Genomic DNA, 21,345 nt, shown 5'->3' with positions numbered 1-21,345 from the left:
ATGGCTGCTTTATGCATCTCGGCAGAAGGGCCACAGAGAACCTTACAGAGATAATTTCTGTGTCACTAGGAGTATATCCAGGGAGTAGATGAACTTCTGAACCTTAAAGGGCCATGTAGGCAGGAATGCAAATTGTCTCAGGAATGTCTTGTGTGGGCTGATAATTGGATGGGCTGGTGGACAGCGTACTGAATATCTGAAGAATCATATGCATTGAGGACAAAACGTGTTCTCCTTAATCCTCTGGCAGTATGTAGACACCCAGAATTTAGAGCCCCAGAAAAACTGGAGTTGCGAACTCAAATGAGCTAAGATGAAAGTTTGCCATCCTGGTGAAATGGTGCTTAAAATAGAAACTGAATTTCAGGAAAGAAAGAAAATTATATTTGTGTATGTGTAACTTAAATTAAATCCATAGCATTACATAAGACAATTGAAAAGGAACATGAAAAGCATAAGTCTTATTATTCTTGTTCTTCTAATGGCCTTAAAAAATCTTGTGGCTGAAAGAGGCTTGGATTCATAGCGTTCTAGCCTCTATTTCCTGTTTTAAGAGCTTTATAAAATGTATTTCCTCTTTTTCAAATCCTTGTTCTTACTCTTTATTCCAGTTCAGCATGACCCAATTTGGATGGGGGATAACAATAGAATACAATTTTGTTCTTAGAGGAAGGTGCCAACTTGTATTTTTGGCAGAATAATTCCACACATATATCTGGGCAAATTTATAGATGCTGTAATCAAACTTGAAAAAGTACATGGAATAATAGATTTCAATCAGATGTCTGAAAGCAATAAACAAAGATTGAATGACTATTTGTGAAATCATTTTAAGCTTTAAAAATCAAATAACTAAAATTCATATTAATATAGAAATGTGTTAATAGTTGTGTTCCCAGAGATTCAAATTGACTCAATTAATTGCTATTTATTAAATAAATAAATAAATACATTTTAAAGTTAATAACTTCTTTATTTTATGAGATTCTATACTTGGCTTAATTTCCACCAAAAATCCCAGTAAACTATGTGTCATGGTTTGAATGTTCATTCCCTCCAAAACTCATGTTGACATGTAACTGCCATTGTAACAATATTGGGATGTGAGGCCTTTAAGAGGTGATTAGACCATGAAGATTCTACCCTCATGGATGGGTTTAATGCCTTAAAAAAAACTTTTAGAAGTGAGTTCTCTCTTGCTCCCCAGTGTGTTCTCTTGCCCTTCTGCCTTCCGCCATGTGATGATGCAGCACAAAGGCCCTTGCAAGGTGCTGGTACCAAGCCCTAGGACTTTCCAGTCTTCAGAACTGTGAGCAATACATGCCTTTTCTTTGTGAATTACCCAGTCTGTGGTCTGTTATAGCAACACAAAACAGACTGACACCATGAAAACTCAGTGGTATGAAACTCCTGAACTTGCATGTCTAATAACACTTATGTGTTAGAAGAAGGAAATTTTGGTAAAAACCTTGTCCTATTTAATAGGTAATTCATAGTGATATAAAATCCTCCAGTGTCTTATAATCTTGATGTTTCACAAAGAGTATTTCCCCATTTCAAAAACCTCTTTGAATAAGAAATATTTCTGTGTAGGTAGCCACTCCGTAGTGGCTCTGACAAATTCTGCTGTATTTTGCTCTGCTGCCATGGTTTGCTCGTGTTACTCTGCTCTTCTGGTCGTTTTGAGGCATGACTGGCTGCACAGCCCTCTGCTTGTGTGGGTCACACAATGTCTTCTCAGAGCTTGCTCTTTCCTCATCTTCTGAGGGATCTATAGCATTTTTATGGGCATTCTCAGGTTTTAAAATTTCACACATTAGTAATATTTCCCCTCAGTTTTGGGGAATTATTATAGTGTTGTAAATTTTCTATTTGGCCAAGTAAGCATATTAATAAAGCTAACCAATTATAATGCTAACTCCATTCTTATTACATTGAATACATGGATATTTTAATAAGATGTAAATAGGGAAACCATAATTGCAAGAATTAAGAATTGTAGATTTAATTGAGCCTTAGGATGAACCTTGTTATATTATCTTCCAACCGCCCCCCGACACCTATTTTTTTTTTGCAGGGGAGTCAATGACAACTTAATCACTGACTGGCACTGGATGAAGGACTGAAATTTGGGAGTAACTGCCATAGATTATGCTGTTTATTCTGGCCAGCTTTAATGCTGTCTATAATCCTAACATGGTGTCAGAACAGAAACTTTCGTTGAGGTTTGTCTTCTCTTTGTAGGGCATTCATTTATTTAACAAACACAAGCCAGGCTTGTGCTCTGTGCCAGGAACATAAAGATAAAAGTCTCTGCCTCATGAAACTCACAATCTGTAAACAGATAATTTTTCAGTTGAAACTTGTTGTCGCTGACTCATGTTCCTGGAAATAACCATGTATATCAAATGCCATCTTTTAAAGCAGTAAACCAATTGCCAGTATGCAGATAAACCTGTCAATTCTGTCTTTATTAAATTCTCATGTGCACCTATTCTTTTTTTTTTTTTGCAAGCAGAATCAAAGTTCAATAGTGATTCTTAGTGATGATTCTTTGGCCCTATTGTTCTTTAACTGCCATTGTGTTGCTCACCTTCCTTGTCAAACTCTTTTATTTTCTCTACCTCCATTTTGAACCAAAAGATACTATAACAAGTTCATCCTAAGGCTAAATTAATTCTACATTCTTAATTCTTGTTATTATAATTTCTCTATTTATATCTTATTAAAATATCCACTTGTTCAATGGGATAAGAATGGAGTATTATAATAGGTTAGCTTTATTAATATGCTTAGTTAGACAAATGGAAAATTCATGACACTATAATAATTCTCCCAAATTGAGGGGAAATATTACTGATGTGTGAAATTTGCAGTCTTTTCTCCTTCTTTCTGTCTGTCTAGTTCTTTCTCTTAGTGGCATTTATTTTTGGTTTTCCAGTAATTTCTCACAAATAATAAAACTCAAACATAACAACACAATGTCCATGACATTAGAACATTAAGCAGGCAGTATAGCAGTAAATGAGAAAGAAAACAGAATGAATGAAAACTGGAGTTTTTTTGCTGCTAAAATTGAACTTGGTCAAAGTCCTATCAAGGATGTATGAGAGTGAAAGGAAACAAAAATAACAAGCTTTAGGTATGAGAGTCACACTATGATAAGGTTATGTTAGAAATGAGTGTAAGGTCCTAGGAGAACATAAAGGGCTAACATGTAATCCAGATGGGGTGTGGAGGTTTCTGGGGGCAAGTGACACCTGAGAAAAGCACATTGAATGAGAAGGAGTGACTTGATGATGAAGATGAGTAAAGACATTCCAAGAACAGGAAGAAGCCAATGCAAAGGCATGGAGATATGAAAGAGGATGCTGTGATGACTCAAATGGAGAATTATCCAGAATGGGAGTTGTTATGTTCTTCACAGAGGAAGCCACCTGCACTGGGTGAACTGAATACGTCATATGCAAAGTTCAGGGGATCCCTAAGATCACCCTATTTCTGACATAAACTGCAACTTCTGGGATCCCCAAGACCACTCTTAGGTTCAATAATTCACTAGAAATGCTCATAGAACTCAGCAAAGCTGTTGTACTCATGGTTACAGTTTATTACAACAAAGGTTATAGATTCAGATCAGCCAAAGGAAGAGGTCCATAGAACAGGGGCCAGGAAAAATCCAAGCATGAGCTTCCAGTTATCCTTCCCTGGTAGAGTCTTGCAGACAGTGCTAATATTTCCCTGAAATGATGTGTGACGATATGTGTGGGGTGTTGACATAGGGAAGCTTACTCAAGCCTTGGCGTCCAGTTTTATTGAAGTGTGGCCATATAGACATGATTGACTACCCACATGGCTGATTTTAGACTGCAGCCCCTTCAGAGATCAAGTTGATATCACGTATCTCAAGGCCCTAACTGTAAATCACATTGTTAGTATAGGATATTTGGCATGGTCCAAGATTCCCAGGTACACAAAAACAATGTGATTAGGCAGGACCTTCCAAGGACATAGAGGTTACCTCCCAGGAATGGAAGGCAAAGGTCAAACCTCTGTTTGGGCAAGAATAATTCTTTGACACACACCACAAAACTTTTAAATTCCAGTCATATTTCCTTTGGAGGAAGTCTGGCATAAGGCATCACTCCTGGACCTGAGGTCAGCTCTTGACTCAAAGACCTCCACTGAGATCTAATGGATCCCAACCTGGCTGCACATTAGGCTTACATAGGGATACTTAATGTTGCTGATGTTTTAGCCCACACCCGCTGTCCTCAGAAATTCCGATTTAATTAGTCTGAGGCAGGTCCAGGATTGGTATGTTTTAAAAGATCTGCAGGCAATTCTAATTTGTGGTCAAGATTGAGAACCACTTCATGAAGTAGCTGGGAAAACTCTGCCTAGTAAAGGTGCTCTCTGGAGTGTGATGTCCTCTCCTGGGGAGTCTGAATAAGACAAATAATTGGCTCCAGCAGTGGGTGTAGATAAAGATGTAGTCTCAGGAGAAGAAGCATAAACAGAGAAGCTGAATCAAGAAAATGATTTTCTATTGGAGTTGCTGAGGTATCCAGACAGGCATGTTATGAGACTTTACTCAACTATTGCTAGGTTGATTTTCTGGACATAGTATATCCTTACAGTGGGTATCTTCCATCTGAAGTAACCTGTCCTTGTGGTATGCCACATGAATGAGTTTACCTATTACTCTGGCCTTTGCCTCTCACCTTCTGGGGAAGATTATATAATTCTTTGAGCCCTAGCTACCTCACTGGTAAAATGGGGATAATAGGAGATGCCTCATAACTTGCTATAAGATTATATAAACTTTAGTGTTTAACTTTTGTTATAGACTCCAAAAGGGCCAGCAGTGTGATCCTCAGCATCTCGCTGAGGTAGGTGATTGAAGCCTTATTCTAGCCACTGTGCCAAATTGCTGACCTTAACACACAAATGAACTTAATTCTTACAACATTCCCATGAAGTAACTGCCATTATAATTTTTATTTCATAGCTGAGAAGCTAAGAATTAAAAAATGTTAAATAATTTATTCAGTGTTGTTCATAAGTGCTATGGTTTGAATGTGACCCTCGAAGTTAATGTGTTGGAAATTTCACCCCCAAGGCAACAGTGTTGAGAACTGAGACCTTTAAGAGGGGATGGGTCTTGAGGGCTCTGCCCTGATGAATGGATTAATGCCGTTATCACGGGCCTGGGTTGGTTATCGTGGGAGTGGATTTCTGATAAAAGGATGAATTTGAGCCCATCTTCCTTCTCCCTCTCCTTCTGTCTCTTTCTCCCCGTCTCATATGTGCACATGCATGCTCTCTTGCCCTTCTACCTTCCACCATGGTATGATGCAGCCCCAAGCACCTCATCAGGTGTGGGACCCTTGATATTGAACTTCCCAACCTCCAGAACTTAAGAAATAAGTTCTTGTCCTTTATAAATTACCCAGTCTTAGGTATTCTGTTACAGCAACAAAAAAATAGATAATAGCAATGGGTTATTTTGTCAGTAATGCTACTAATAACACATGTCGGGATAATTATATTTAATCTTTTTTTTTTTTTTTTTTTGAGACGGAGTCTCGCTCTGTCGGCCAGGCTGGAGTGCAGTGGCCGGATCTCAGCTCACTGCAAGCTCCGCCTCCCGGGTTCACGCCATTCTCCGGCCTCAGCCTCCCCGAGTAGCTGGGACTACAGGCGCCCGCCAACTCGCCCGGCTAGTTTTTTGTATTTTTAGTAGAGACGGGTTTTCACCGTATTAGCCAGGATGGTCTCGATCTCCTGACCTCGTGATCCGCCCGTCTCAGCCTCCCAAAGTGCTGGGATTACAGGCTTAAGCCACCGCGCCCGGCCAATTATATTTAATCTTAAGGAAATTGCTTATTTAGCATCTGATGACATATGGTCTTATATTGTTTCTGGGTTTTTCCTAAGTGTTGCAGTTTTAGCTTCCCAATAATATTTTAATTGTGTTGTCCCAATAAGATATAAATAACAAGCACTTATGTTTTATTTGTAATTCTTATTGCTTTTGGAGCAGGACTGATCTCGTCATTTTAGTTGGGTTTTACAGCTGAAAACTCAGCTTTGCAAAGATATGCCATCACATACCAGGAGGAGTCAAATGATTCAAAATTACTCATTGGAGTCTGAATAGAACTGCAGCCTACTTTTATTCAGGAGGATTTCACTGGACCTTACTCCCATGGAAGTAGAAATGAAATGAAATTTATGTAACAATTTCACACATTCTCAAATCATCTGTCATAGCTACATAGTCTTAGGAAATGGTGAAAATGGCATGCATTTGGATTCAATTACACATGAATTTTCAGGAAAACAGAATATCCTAATTTATGAAATATTCTGATTAACGGAGTGTATAGGAATTATTTATTCTAAAAGTATCATCCATATTAAAACTATACAGGACATATTTTACTTTATGTTTGATAATTCATAAATCATTTTTGTTTCATGCTATGGTTTGGGATGTGAGCATCTCCTCAGGTATAATAATAGTAATAGATAGGCTAGGCACAGTGGCTCACACCTGTAATCCCAGCACTTTGGGAGGCCGAGGCAGGTGGATGACCTGATGTCAGGAGTTTGAGACCAGCCTGGCCAACATGATGAAATCCTGTCTCTACTAAAAATACAAAATTGGCTGGGTGTGGTGGCACATGCCTGTAGTCCCAGCTACTCAGGAGGCTTAGATAGGAGAAGTGCTTGAACCCAGGAGGTGAAGGCTGCAGTGAGTCGAGATTGCACCACTGCATTCCAGCCTGGGTAAGACAGAGTGAGACTCTGTCTCAAAAAAAAAATAAATAAATAAAAATAAAAAAAATAAAAAAAAGATAAGACAGGTTACTTTAAATATTATGTAATAAAGTGATAACTTACATAAATGTAGCAAAGAAAAATGTTTTCATATAATAATATACAAAACTGAAAAGTCACTTGAAAAGATAAAGAATTAAAATTTATAGAGTTTATATGGTCTTTATATTAGGCAGTTTTACATTCATTAGAAACTCTGACTCTCACCATAGCTCTATGAAATAACTATTGTGTTCATTTTACAGATAGAGAAAATGCCTCTCAGAGGGATAGTCCTAGGTTCCCAAACTTTTTCAGTGCACAATGTTCTTATCATCTCAGTAATGTTTTCACACCACTCTGCCTAAAGGTATTCCTAAACGTTTCCTTGACTAAGTTATTAATTCTAAAACCCTAATAAGTACGTAGATTCTAACAACTTAGTAGCCATTGGAAAATAAAATGTACATAAATTGAAGCTAAGTTTATTTTTACTTCATTCTTAACCACAATTACTAACAGGATGTACGTGCCTTTTGGGCACTGCACAGCTTTGCAAACTTTACATCAGATGGGATACCTCCACCCCAGTTTGGTGTTTTACATTGAATTTGAGGTGGTACTTGCTTATCATACTAATTTCTGAAAACCCAGCTTTGCAAAAATATGCCATCATTGAAAGGAGTGTGGCATGATCTAATGTTGACCCTGTTTGCACTGTATTGAAAAGATGTTGAGTATAACTGTGTTGCTCTTGAAAACTTAAAATAGCCCATGGCACTCCTTGGAATATCTTGGCATACAGTTTGGGAAACTCATGGTTAAATAATTTCTAAAAATGAACAGCTAATAAGTGTTGAAGTTAGGATTTGAAACCATAGTGTATTTATGCATTCAAAATATCTTAATGACTGAAGATAGTTGATCTTTTATTGACTAAGACTTTACCACCGCACCATTCAGTGGAACTGTATATAAAAACAGAGGATATGAAAACATTATTTAATGATGTTTTCTCTATTTTAATTTTTATTTATTTATTTATTTATTTATTTATTTATTTTTGAGATGGAGTCTTGCTCTGTCGCCCAGGCTGGAGTGCAGTGGCGCGATCTCAGCTCACTGCAAGCTCTGCCTCCTGGGTTTACGCCATTCTCCTGCCTCAGCCTTGGAAGTAGCGGACAACAGGTGCTTGCCACCACGCCCGGCTAATTTTTTTGTGTTTTTAGTAGAGACAGGGTTTCACGGTGCTCACCGGGGTGGTCTCAATCTCCTGACCTCGTGATCCACCTGCCTCGGCCTTTCAAAGTTCTGCGATTACAGGCGTGAGCCACCAATGATGTTATTTGAGGTTATGTTTAGAAGAAATAAATGAATCCTTGACAATTGTTCTTCAATAACATAATTTTAAAAACTCATGAAAACAATTTGACAAATATAAAAAATAGTAGCATGCATGGTATTTTCCCCTGATAACAGAGATCAAAATGCTTCAATCTTTTATATTACATTTAAATCAGGACTATCCAAGTTGCTACAAATTTTAAATGTTGAATTCTCCTGTAAAATTTGTATAACCACAAAGTTGTGCACTGAAAAATATTTCTTGTCCCGCAGATTCAGTGGGAGAATAAAAGCTCATAGTCAAAAAACTCATGAAAAGATAATAAAACTACAGAAATGAATAAGATTGGTGGCTTATGGAGGAGGCTGATCTTGCAAATGGTTATTCCCGTCTCCCCCAAATAGAGGTCCATGATTTATCTTAGAGGAAAATTTCATAAAATAATCTCATTTCTGTTCAATTTAATTTCTATGTAAATATTCATATTGGTCCTGCTTTATTTTTGTATAAGTCAGTTGACATTTTAACAAATATGAACAGAAAATATCATGTGCCTACTTTTTTGCTTTCCCCATCTTTATAGAAGCCCCAATGAAAATAAAAATAGTGTATAGTGAAAGCTATTTTCATTCTTGCCTTGCAAGATAATTAATTTACATATCAATTGGAGTGAAATACGTGAGGCCTTTACTATACGAGGTGTTTTTTGTTGTCATTGTTTTTTCCTGTTTTCATACTTGAATATCATTTGATTGCAGAAACAGAAGATTTCAGTGTCATAGCCTAGGGTGCTCAGACCCAAATAAATTCTACTGATGCATTTGTGTAATGAGAACTTACATACTGGAAGAATAAACATGCTGGATGTATGAGAATTAGGTATTAGATAATGTTCATTTTAGACTCCAATCTGTTTCAGAAGAATAGCCTTATGAAAAGTTATTTCAATCCATGAAATTCCTTCACTCGGACATTTGTCTTGAATACCTGTGAAACTGATATCTCTGTCTAAGCAACCTGATTAGCCTTTAATATATGATTCACAAGGACTGAATTGTTAAATATTATGTTCATTAAGAAAATAAAATTCCTATAAATGAAATTATTTTGACAGATTAATTTGTAGATTTTTCTGAATGTTAAAATATTGTATATATTTGTTTTGGATGAAATTAGTACTGGGTTGGAGTCCTTTGTAATGCAAAGCATATTTGAGTTGACACTTTGTCATCTGATTAGGGCATCTGGAAAAAATGGAGCTGTTGGTTTGACAGAGTTCAGTGTTGAAGTTGCGATTTTGTCAGCAGGGCACGGAAGGTGTTGAAGTAGCTGGCCTAGCTGTTCTTGTTTTGGGAAAAGTAGTTGTTTGACCAAACATCTTCATTTACTTATATTCAACTTTGTTATTTAAAGCCGGTCATCAGTTTCAAATATTATTGCTTTATTTGCTTATTTTTGTGCTTTGCAATTCTTTTGCTTTCAAATAGACATGATTTTTTTTTTCTTTTTTCTTCATTCTTTCTTCAATATCTATTTCCTGGCAATATAAATTAAATGTTGAAATAATTACTAAAAGATGCTGTAAAAGGACCATCTTTGAAATCTTAACCAGTAAGACAGTTTTTCTGGGATTATTTTAGGTCATAAATTAAGGCAGAAGGTTAAAATTGCATAGTTTTCTAAGATACTACGAATCCCAGGGTTCTGAAATCTGCTACTTCAAGCAAAATGGAAGATGAATTGAAGTTTAAATTTACAGACTGTTGAAACTCGTTAAGAAGATTAGTTTGGTGAAAAGTGTAGCAAAGAGGAAATACTGTGCCTTGGGATTATTTTGTTTATATTCATGCTACCTTTTTGGCATATATATTTGAGATACATTTTGGGGAAGGGTGATTTCTTCTCTTTGAAATCCCTTTTCTCTACTGCTATTTTGAAGTCCATTTTTCCTTGTTTCTCCTGTGCTCCTCAAGTGGTAAAGAGTTTGGAGTTCTGTGTGGCACAGGTGCTGAGTGTTGCTGTGTTATCCAGCACCTCCAAATGGCAGTGCATGGAATTGGCAGTGGGCTGAATCACTCACTCACTTAAGTATTGTAGGTTTAGGGACTGGGAGGACCGGAGGTTCAGGGAGATACAGAAGAAACTGGGCCCTGTAAGGCAACAGCTCTGATTACCTGAGCTTCTGCTTTTCATCTAAAGAATTTACCTGGATATCCTTTCAAAGAACTTTAAATTTTCAGATGACAGGTGAGGAGTCAAAAAAGCAGAACCTCTGGACATACTCTGCACTTGGCTTGCATTTTGTGTTTTTTACATTTTGTTATGAAATACTTTGTAACCACTGTTATATAATTTATTTTATTCTCTTAAAGTTTACAGCAATAATAGCTTATATTGTTAATAATTCAAGTTATATTTGCCTTTTATTTTCTTGTTTTTAGGATACTTCATTTTCCTTTTATTTTTCAATTTTATTTTCTTCCTTCTCTCTTGAAAGTTTTATAAATTTGTTATAATTTAGTTTTATCCAACCCTATTACATTTTGAGCTATTGCTTTTGTCTGACATACTTTTTATTCTCTTACTTTTGGTTTTTATTTTACCTTAGCTTTTATTTTCTGACTTAAAGATTTTTCAATTGTTTTAATTTACTATTTTAAAGCAGTTTTAAAAATAATTTTACAATGTAATCCTTTAAAACATTGCTATGCTTTTTTTAAATTTGACTTTAACTCACAGAAGATTTTCCAGGAAGGTTTCAGCTTGGTCAGTTTCAGCTTGGTCAGGTGCTTTAGGGGTGGCCTCAACTGCAGAGAGCACCACCTCCACAAGTACAGCTGTAGGAGCTGAGGGAGGACTTTCCCTTTGTACTCTGATAGTTCACTGGAAAATCAGCCCACAAAAGGCAGATTAATGGAGAAAAGGCATACAAATTGACTTAATGTGTACAAAAGAGCCTTCAGAAGGAAGACCCAAAGATATAGGGGAAATTATCAATGTTTATACTTAGGTTTGACAAAGCATGGACAACTGTGTAGAAATAGGATTGAAAAAAACTGTATGGTCTAATGCTAATAGGCTGAGTGGGGAAACCCAGCAAGGCCCCCCTGTCTAGACTCTTGTTGGCTCCTCTGAGCATGCATTTTTCTCTCTCTTTCTTTCTTTTTTTGAGATAGAATCTCACTCTGTCTCCCAAGCTGGTGTGCAGTGGCTGACTGCAACTTCCGCCTCCTGGGTTCAAGCGATTCTCCTACCTCAGCCTCCCAAGTAGCTGGGAATACAGGCCTGTGCCACTACACCCAGCTAATTTTTGTATTTTCAGTAGAGATGGGGTTTCGTCATGTTGGCCAGGCTGGTCTCGAACTCCTGACCTCAGGTGATCCACCTGCCTCGGCCTCCCAAAGTGCTGGGATTACAGGTGTGAGCCACCACACCCCATCCATTTCTTTTTGCTGGGAATAGTGTGGGACCCCCTCTGGAATGGGAGTCTGATGACCTATGGTCAAACAACATAGGTAAGATAATTTCTTTATGGTAAGTTTCCCACAGAAAAGTGGCAGAAAAGTTACAGTAATATTTCTAGATTTTCAGGGAAAAGGGGTCCTGGTTTCTATAACCCCACCGCCCCCACCCCTCTTGGAGAAGAGGGATTCTAGTTTCTATGGCTAGCTTCAGGGGAGAATGGGACTGAAAGACAGGAGGGCAGGAGAAGGTCAGAGGAAACTCTTGCTTCTGAGGCTATTTTTGAAGGCTTCTTTTGGGAGTATTGTTTTCTTAGTCCCAATACTCCCTTCCCAGGACTCAGCCCATGCTGAGTGACTGATAGAGGTGGAGGTATAAAGGCCTGGTCATTTTTGCCAAATGTACGATAACTCTGAAGGGTCTTTTTAGTCCCCGTGGAGTCTCCAGAGGCTCTCTTTTGGCCTGAAATTCCAGTGTGACTTCTCCCTTTATTCAATCCCACTTAGTTCCTCCCCCTTCCACAGGTGCTGTTCCCAAGGTCACTTCCTAAGTAACATCATGTGCTGTAAAGTGCTTGTTAGAATCTGCTTCTATGAGAACTCATGCTGTAATATTAACCTTTTATTTTATTTAAAAAACATCAGCTTTATTTACATAAAGGTAAATTTACATGCAGTTGACCCCTGAACTACATGGGTTTGAACTTCATGGGTCTTATGCATAGGCATTTTTCAACCAAACAGGATGGAAAATGCAGTATTGATGTGAAACTCCAGTATAGGGAGGGTTGACTATTCACATGTATTTGAGTTCTGCAGTTCTGACCTTGGGCCTTGAGTTTGCATGAATTGTGGTACATGCGGGGGGTTCTGGAACCAATCCCCCACTATACTGAGAGACAACTGTATAATGAAATGCAGTCATTTTAAGTGTACTTAAAGTGCTATTCCTCGATCAATCCAGGCATAGTGTGGCTTTCCTGCCTTTGAAACCGGTCCAGTTGTCCTATAAAACTGATATTTATGGTTTATTTTGAATAAACATAGAAATTGACCCTCCCAATCTTAAAACTTGAGAAAGTTATAATTATCTTATGTGAGTTGCTTTCTCAGAAAACCAACCATCAGGCCTCCCAGATAGTATCAAGGAACTGAAACTTACCAGATCACCACATCTGGACGATGAGACACTAGACCCAACACCCATCATAACTGCCTAACTAACCACCTGCTTCCGGTTGACCAATTCCTCTTTCTTGCTCATCCCTAAATCTGGTTTTTTTTTTTTTTTTTTTTTTTTTTTTTCCACATATAGTTACATTTCTTCTCTGCCATTTAAAGCCTTAGTTCTAGACCATCAGGGAGATGGATTTGAGACTGATCTTCTGTCTCCTCAGCTGCAGCGCCTTCTTCTCTGGCAATACTTATTGTCTCAGTGACTGGCTTTCTGCACAGTGAGCAGTAGGACCTGGACTGAACCTCTGGCATTTTGGTGACACCTTTGTACTTGCTCTTCCTTTTTCCTGGAAAACTTCCCCTCTGCTGTCAGTATGTGGCCTTCCATTCCTTCAGTGCCATTTTCTCATGAATACTTTCCTTTTCCACTCTATTTAGAAATGCAAGACACCTTCACTGTGAAAACTTAGATATACAATTTTTGTTTTATTAGTTTCATGGTATTTATGACCTGCTGGTATGTTATATAATAAGCTTATTTGTTTATTTCCTGCTTCTTTTTCTATGTTATCACCTCCACAGGGCATGAATTTTTGTCTGTTTTGTTCATTGCTGTATCCTCAGTAGCTATAAATATTTGTTAAATAATTGAATGAATGAAAAAAACTGGGTTTGAATTTTCATTATATAAACCTTGAGGAGGCTGGGCACCGTGGCTCACACCTGTAATCCCAGCACTTTGGGAGGCCAATGTGGGCGGATCACAAGGTCAGGAATTCGAGACCAGCCTGGCCAACATGGTGAAACCCTGTCTATACTAAAGATACAAAAAATTAGCCTGGCATGGTGGCATGTACCTGTAATCCCAGCTTCTCTGGAGGTTGAGGCAGAAGAATCGCTTGACCCGGGAGGCGGAGACTGCAGTGAGCTGAGATTGCGCCATTGCATTCCAGCCTGGGTGACAGGGCGAGACTCCATCTCAAAAATAAATACGTACATACATACATACATACATACATGCATACATACCTTGGAGAGTAATTTATTCTTTCTGTGACAGTGCTATAGAGTTATATTTCATACCTATCTTACACAGTCATTGTAATAAAGTCAAATGTCATTAAGTGACAGTAATGGCATGGTATCCTATTGAACAGTAATGGCATGATATCCTATTGAGAAAGTCACAGGAGATAGGTCTGAAAATCAGATAGGCCTTGGAAGCATTAAAAAAATATGAGAGCTGGAAGATGTGACATCCTTGAGATGTTTTGGTATGTGTATGTGCAGGTGTGTTTAACTGGAATTTTGATTCTAAAATGTAATTCCTGTCACAAGTATAGTTCACATTAACATTTAGTTCAAAGCTACCCCTTCCTCTCTTTTTACTCCACCCTTGGTGAGCAGCTCTGGATTTGTGAAATACTCAGGGACACAATTTGACTATGATACTTGGGTGAAATTTAAGAGAGGATAACAGAGAGGTTTGAAAGTTCTCCCTTTACTCTATATCAATGGATTGATGACTTTTTGTACTTTGTGTAGCTGGTGTGATTATGTAGCCATCAGGATAGTGGAAACAAGCAAACTTAAATGTCTTAATGACTTAACAGGTTTATTTCTTACCCATATTTCATGAGGCCATCCATTGGAGGTGTGCTCCACATTGTCCTTACTCAAGGACTGAGGGAGAATCTATCCCTGTGTTTCCACAGTTAATGAAGGAATTTAGAAAAGGTTATGGAACTCATGCTTTAGCTTTTAAAGCCTCTGGCTGGAATGGCACCTCTGCCTGGAATGACTTCTGTTCACGTCCCATATGCCACTACTAATTACAGGGTCACAACTAGCTGTGAGGGAACAGGTAGTGTAGGAAGAGGAAAGCACCAGAAATATTTGATTAGCAGCCCTGATGGGTAGTATCACAGGTAGGTTGGGCTTGAGGTCACCTTCTGCATTGGAGGGGCCTCTTGTCATTGGTAGGCCTAATTGGACCAGGGCAGGGCCCAGGGCAGGGCTCAGGGCAGAGATGGGCTTGAAATGAATTGTTAAGGTCAAATGGTCTCAGTTTTAGGTGGGTGGTTTTAAAATCTTAGTGAGGAAAAATATCCACCGAGGAACATGATTAAAAGAAAAATCGACTCCCCTCAGGCCCCCACCCAGTGACTGATGAAGTGATTCTGAAGCTGGCCATTAAATCACACTTTAAGAAATATTGAAAAAAAATATCTTTCTTTGGTTCACTTTTCTATTCTCTTCATTAGAGTGGAAAAAACTCTTTGAGAGTACCTGACATACAATACTAAACCCTTGGTAAATCTTTTTTGAGTAAAAAAAAGAGCAACAATCATGAAACACTTAAAAAACCAATATAACCTGACTTTCAAAACTGTTTTGGGTTAAATTTCTTAGAATGCTGTGAATTCTTACCAGGAATGTCTATTTTATATATATGGCATGCATTTTCCTCATCAATTAGCAACAAATGCAGAAATTACAATTAATCAGTAGTAGCATGCTTAGGATAATAATAAAATACCTATAGACTGTCTTTTAAAAACTTTGATTTCTGAAAACCTATAACTTCTTTCATTGATTGTCTTTTTCGATTAACTTTCCACTGTATTCTCCATATCCTTGGACTGAGTGAATGATTACTTTTGTCATTTTAAGTAGTTCTTCATGGGAAGTACTTTTTTCGTTTTCTCTGAATATGACTGTCTTCTGTGATTATGATGATTGACAGCATATTTAAAATTAAGATCATTTGGTTAGTATTCTAAGCAATGTTCAAGAAATAGCAAATTCCCTCTTGAAATGTTTTGTGTAATGTAATAAATTTATATTGCTACTTTAGGAATGGCTTAAAGTGCTGATAACTCTCAAATAATTAGACTGGTTACCTAAGCACTGCTCTATGTAAATGGAATATCTATTTTAGTCCACAGACACTACAAATTAACCAGAATTATTCCAAATGACAAATTACAATAAAATTTTATTTACTTGTCATTATAATTACTTTTAGATATAATTAAAATTCTTATTCTTTTGTATTCTGCTAAGATCTTCATAATTTGTAAATATTTCCTGTATAGTTCTGGTCATGTGTACTTTAGGAAAAGTGGATGAAATTTTTTTTTTAAAGCTAAATTTCTAGGAATAGTATATAATTTATTTTATAAAATATCACTTTTATAAAAGGGTTTACTTTTAGCCCAATGTAGTATTAGTAGGTTGAGCTATTTCAGAGTGAAAGAGGAATCTAAACGTCACTCTATGAAATTATAGGAGTTTAAATTGTTGCAATTTTAAAATTATTTATTAATATTCTGGCTTTTTCTTGGTATAAAGTTTACATTTCTGGATAATGTTTCTTGTTGACCTGAATTCTTTTTTTTTAAAAAGGAATTTAACTTAATACCACATCTTGTTGAGCAAACTAAAATTTCAATGTAAACATCCAAAGAATTAACTTTCTATTTTGCTGCTCTCACAGTCTTCATTTTACCTGAGCTTCTTACCTGTATTCTGCAACTATTAATAAACTTCAGCTCACTTTGGGAGGCTGAGGTGGGCGGATCACCTGAGGTCAGGAGTTCAAGACCAGCCTGGCCAACATGGCGAAACCCTGTCTCTACTAAAAAATACCAAAATTATCTGGGACGTGGTCGTGGGAGCCTGTAATCCAAGCTACTCAAGAAGCTGAGGCAGGGAGAACTGCTTGAACCTAGGAGGTGGAGGTTGCAGTGAACTAAGATGGCACTACTGCATTCCAGCCTGGGCGAAAGAATGAGACTCCATCTCCAAAAACAAAAACAAAAACCAAAAAACTTCAATTCACCTCTCCTGTGCTAACCTCCAGCAGTAATCAATGTGGTATCAGTTATATCATTTTTAGGGTGAATATCAGCAAAAGTAATAACTTCCTAAACAATTATTTACAGACAGGAAAGGTGAGAGAATTTCTAGAAACAATAAAAGAACATACCTCAGTTATAGCCAGGAGTTTTATCATTCTATGAACTGGTTTAATCTTTAATTCTGGCCAAGTTGCCTTTCAAATTAATGTCAAAGATGACCACATATCAGCTTCCCCCACCAAGCTGGTATGTATGTATTATATATTTTAGGGCAACCCAAGTATCAGCTTCTTAGATGTTCCCTAGGTCAACTAAGTTCATATTGTATTCTTACATTTAGCATAATTGGCTACAACCTCTAACCCAATGTCCCTTCTGATATCTTCAGTTTCATGAAAGTCACTTATTCTTAGTCTGATTTTCTAATGTTGTTTTATCCTCTTTGTCTATTGTACCATTTACCTTCTGCCTCTATGAATTCCTTTCCCATGCCTGTTCTCCCACTATTCTATCTTTAAATTACTGCCATTGCCCAATTTTATTCTGCTTCTAAATTACCACCAAACATGGGCTGATTGTCTAGAAAATTTTTATTGGATATGTGGGACAAAAAATATAAGATTATATCATAGTACAGTATACAGTTTAAAATTGGATAATAGATATTTGCATCTGTTAGCTTTTGCTTCATGAGAAACCACCTGAGAAATTTAAGCTAACAATCATTTTATTATTGTTCCTGAGTCTGTGGGTTGACCAAGTAGTTCCATGTTCATCTGAGGGCTGATTATTCTATGGCTTTACTTTTAATTTGGCCAGTTGGTGTTGGATGTTGACTGGGGTGATAGGGATGACTGGTGGCAGTGGCCACTCCAGACAGCCCACTGCTGCCATCACGCTGGCTGCAGCAGAGAGACATGGCTGGGGCTGCATGCTCCATGGAGCCAGTGAGAGCCCTGCCCCTTCTGAGTTGGGGCAGAAGTTCCTCAGGTGTTGCTGCAGCTGCCCAAACCGTGGCTGCAGACTCACGCATCCTGCACTCTTGAGGGTCTGGGAAGGCCCCCCTGCCCTCACAGGCTCGGAAGTGCCTGCTCCCTCTGCCCGGATTCTCCCTGCTACCAGTGCCTGCTCCCATCTCAGAGCAAAGTTGAGGCTGAACCTGGGCACCATGAATGGCAGCAGGAGGCAGGCAGATTCCTGGGTGGAAGGGGGAAGTTCCCCAGTGAGACCCTACTTTCAGGCTAGGTAGGGCCTGCAGGGTGGGGGCTGGGCTGCCAGTCTCACGGAGTGGAGTGGGAACTTTTGGTGCTTTCTCTGGGCCCACCCATGGCTGCTCATGGACCAATTGGTGCGACATCATCCCCTCTGGGGCCCATAAAAGTCCCGGGCTCAACCAGAGCTGAGCAGATGATGGAATGACCAGCAGCAGAGAGAAGCTTCCCACTCCAGGGTGTCTGCTCTGCTAAGAGCTGCAGAGAGGTTGGGACGAGCTACCAGCAGAGAGGAGCCACGCACCCCAGGGCCTCCTCCTCTCTGCTGAAGGCTGAACACTCGTTGGAACATCCTGGCTGCAGAAAGGAGCTAACCACAGCAGGTCTCTGAGTTATTCTACTGCTCAATAAAGCTCCTCTTCATCTTGCTCACCCTCCATTTGTCTGTGTGCCTCATTCTTCCTGGTCACAGGACAAGAACTTGGGGCCCACCAAATGGCAAGTGTAGAAGAGCTGTAACACACACAAGGCAGAAACATATCCCTTGCTCACTACATTGCTGGTGAAGAGAAGAGCTGAGGCGCTTTGGGGAGCCTACACATGAGAGCTCCCTGATCCAGGCTGTGACTCCCTCTTTGAGGCCCTACGGGTTTTGGAATCTCTGAGCTTCTGTGCATTGCTGCATTCCCTGGTGCCAGCTAGGAAAGCTGCTTGCAGTATAGCTGGTCCAGCTGCAGCCTTGCAGAGAACTGGCACCTGTGCCAGCACCTGAAGCTGCCTGCCACACTGTAGGGGCATAATCAAGGAAAAGTATATAGGAAGAAGAATTATTGAACCAACTTGCAAATAATCTACTACACATTGTTTAACATTTTATATATTTTTAAAAAGTGGTCATCTTTTCTTTTAGGGGACATGTATTTTAATGCATGGCTGGGCTAACTTCTCTTCTTCTGAACTTTTTTCTTTTCACCCTGACTCAGTAACTCAATCATGCCCAACCTCTGATTTTGTTTCTTCATTTTATGAGCACTTTTCTTTTAAAACTCTTCTTTGTCATCTAAATCCATCTCCCAAAGACCTAATTTTTGTAAACAAATCTGAAGATATGTTTATGAGTAAAACAGCTCTCTCCATGAAGGAAATCCAGTAGACAACTCAATATTTTTCTTTCAGCTACACAAATATGAAGATTAAAATGTGAATTCCCACAAAGCAGTAATAGTACTTTTATGTGTTCAATGCATAAACAAGGCTTGGGATTTCTAAACAACTTACAATAATTTTGAGGCCTCTCTATGGGTCCTCTGTTGTTGAAAATTTTGTAGCAAGCAACCTGAAAAAAACCTTTCAGAAAATGGATATTCCACAACAGACTGGTACAGAAAGAGAAATGTGTTGATGATGACAAAAGAAAACAGGAGGATTTTGAAATAGTATTACTTATGTTTTAATAATCAGGTCTTATAAAACTACCAAATTTTATTTTCAAAACCTAAGAGAACTTTGCTGTATTCAAATCTAATTAACAGTGATGGAAACTCTAAAACCTGAAAATTTTAACTTAAGAATTTATTTTTATCCTGGGAGTAAAGTAGGATTGTGCTCCTAGACCAGGCTTCAAGGGACTTTCCTGTCATGTTGAAGTAGCTACCTGAAAATCTGGAGGTGGAATATGTGATTTTACTTTTATGATTGCAATGGAGCGAGTAGAGTCTAGAGTTCTGGTACATGTAATTATTTAGCAATTTAATCAGATATTACATTTGGGTCAATAACTGGCATAATTGAACCTCTCTGATGCCTATAGCACAGGCATATGTGCTTGGGTAGGATTGTCTGATAAAAGATGGGTCATCCAGTTAAAATTAAGTTTCATATAGACAACAAATAATTTTTTTTAGTAGTAAAAAAATGTCCTATTCATCTGAAATTCAAATCTAGTGGGGACATTCTGTATTTTTATTTGCTATTTCTGAAAATTGTATCAGTTTAAACAATATAAAGCTTAAAAGCCAGGACATACATAAGAAATAATAACACAGAGAAACACATTGTGGTGGATTTAAAACATATCCACAAGTTCTTTGGCACTCCATTGAGAGGTGGGATGTATGTCTCGTCCTTTAAATCTGATTGGATTTAATGATTCACTTGTAACCAATAAATGTAGACGAAATGCCTGCATAGCTATTGAGGCTAGGTCATAAAAGACATTGTAGCTTCTGTCTTGCTTTTGCAGATGAGCACCCAGGAAAGAAAAAGACTACCTTAAGGCCACCATGCTATAAGGGAGCCCAGGTCACATGGAGAGGCTCAAGCAGCTGCTGTAGTTGACAGCCCCAGCTCAAGTCCCTCTGAGGTGGCTGCTTAGAGCCACCATGACCACCAGTCATGGGAGCAGGCACCCATAGCAGGGAGAAGCCAGGCAGCGGGAGCAGGCACTTCTGAGCCTGTGAGGGCAGGGGGGCCTTCCCGAGCCCCCAAGGGTGCAGGATGCGTGAGTCTGCAGCCATGGTTTGGGTAGTTGCAGCGACACCTGGGGAGCTCCTGTCCCAACTCAGAAGGGGCAGGGCTCTCACTGGCTCCATGGAGCATGCAGCCCCGGCTGTGTCTCTCTGCAGCAGGCAGTGTGATGGCAGCGGTTGTGCTGTCTGGAGTGGCCGCTGCCGTCAGTTATCCCTGCATAGCTATGGAGGCTTCAGCCTCCAAATCATGAGTAATTCCCAGCGGAAGCCCAGGCATTGTGGAGCACAGATAAGCTGTGTGCTATCTTAATTCTTGACTTACAGAATCCAGGAGCATAGTAAAGTGGTTTTAAGGCACAAAGTTTTGTGGTTGTTTGTTATGCAGTAATAGTAACTGTAATACACGTGCTCAGTATAAAGTGAATGGTTAAAATAATCAGTGGTGCAGGAGCTTAGTGGAAGAAGTAGTCACCAGAGGCTTTGGTAGGGCAAGGATTCCCCTGCTCTGCCCTGCCCCCACACTCAAAAGGCAGAGCTTTATAGGGAGTATAGAACATGGGAAATGAGAAAGGGAGAGGGTGAAAGCAGAATTAGTGGCAAAGATCCTTGTTCCTGTTTTTCTTTTTGTTTTGTTTTTGTTTTTTTTTTTTTTTTTTTTTTTGAGACAGAGTCGAGCTCCATCACCCAGGCTAGAGTGCAGTGGTGCCATCTCAGCTCACTGCAACCTCGCCTCCCAGATTCAAGTGATTCTCATTCCTCAGCCTCCCAAGTATCTGGGATTACAGGTGCCCGCCACCATGCCCAGCTAATTTTTGGATTTTTAGTAGAGACAGGGTTTCCACATGTTGGCCAGGCTGGTCTTGAACTCCCGGCCTTAGGTGATTTGTCTGCCTCGGCCTTCCAAAGTGCTGGGATTACAAGCGTGATCCACCACGTCTGGTTGATAACCTTGTTCTTTTTCCTTTACAATTTTCTTCTTAGGATAATTGTAATTTA

Source organism: Chlorocebus sabaeus, chromosome 10 (genome assembly GCF_047675955.1).
Source record: "Chlorocebus sabaeus isolate Y175 chromosome 10, mChlSab1.0.hap1, whole genome shotgun sequence".
Classification (NCBI taxonomy): Eukaryota; Metazoa; Chordata; class Mammalia; order Primates; family Cercopithecidae; genus Chlorocebus; species Chlorocebus sabaeus.
This window is presented reverse-complemented; position numbering follows the sequence as displayed.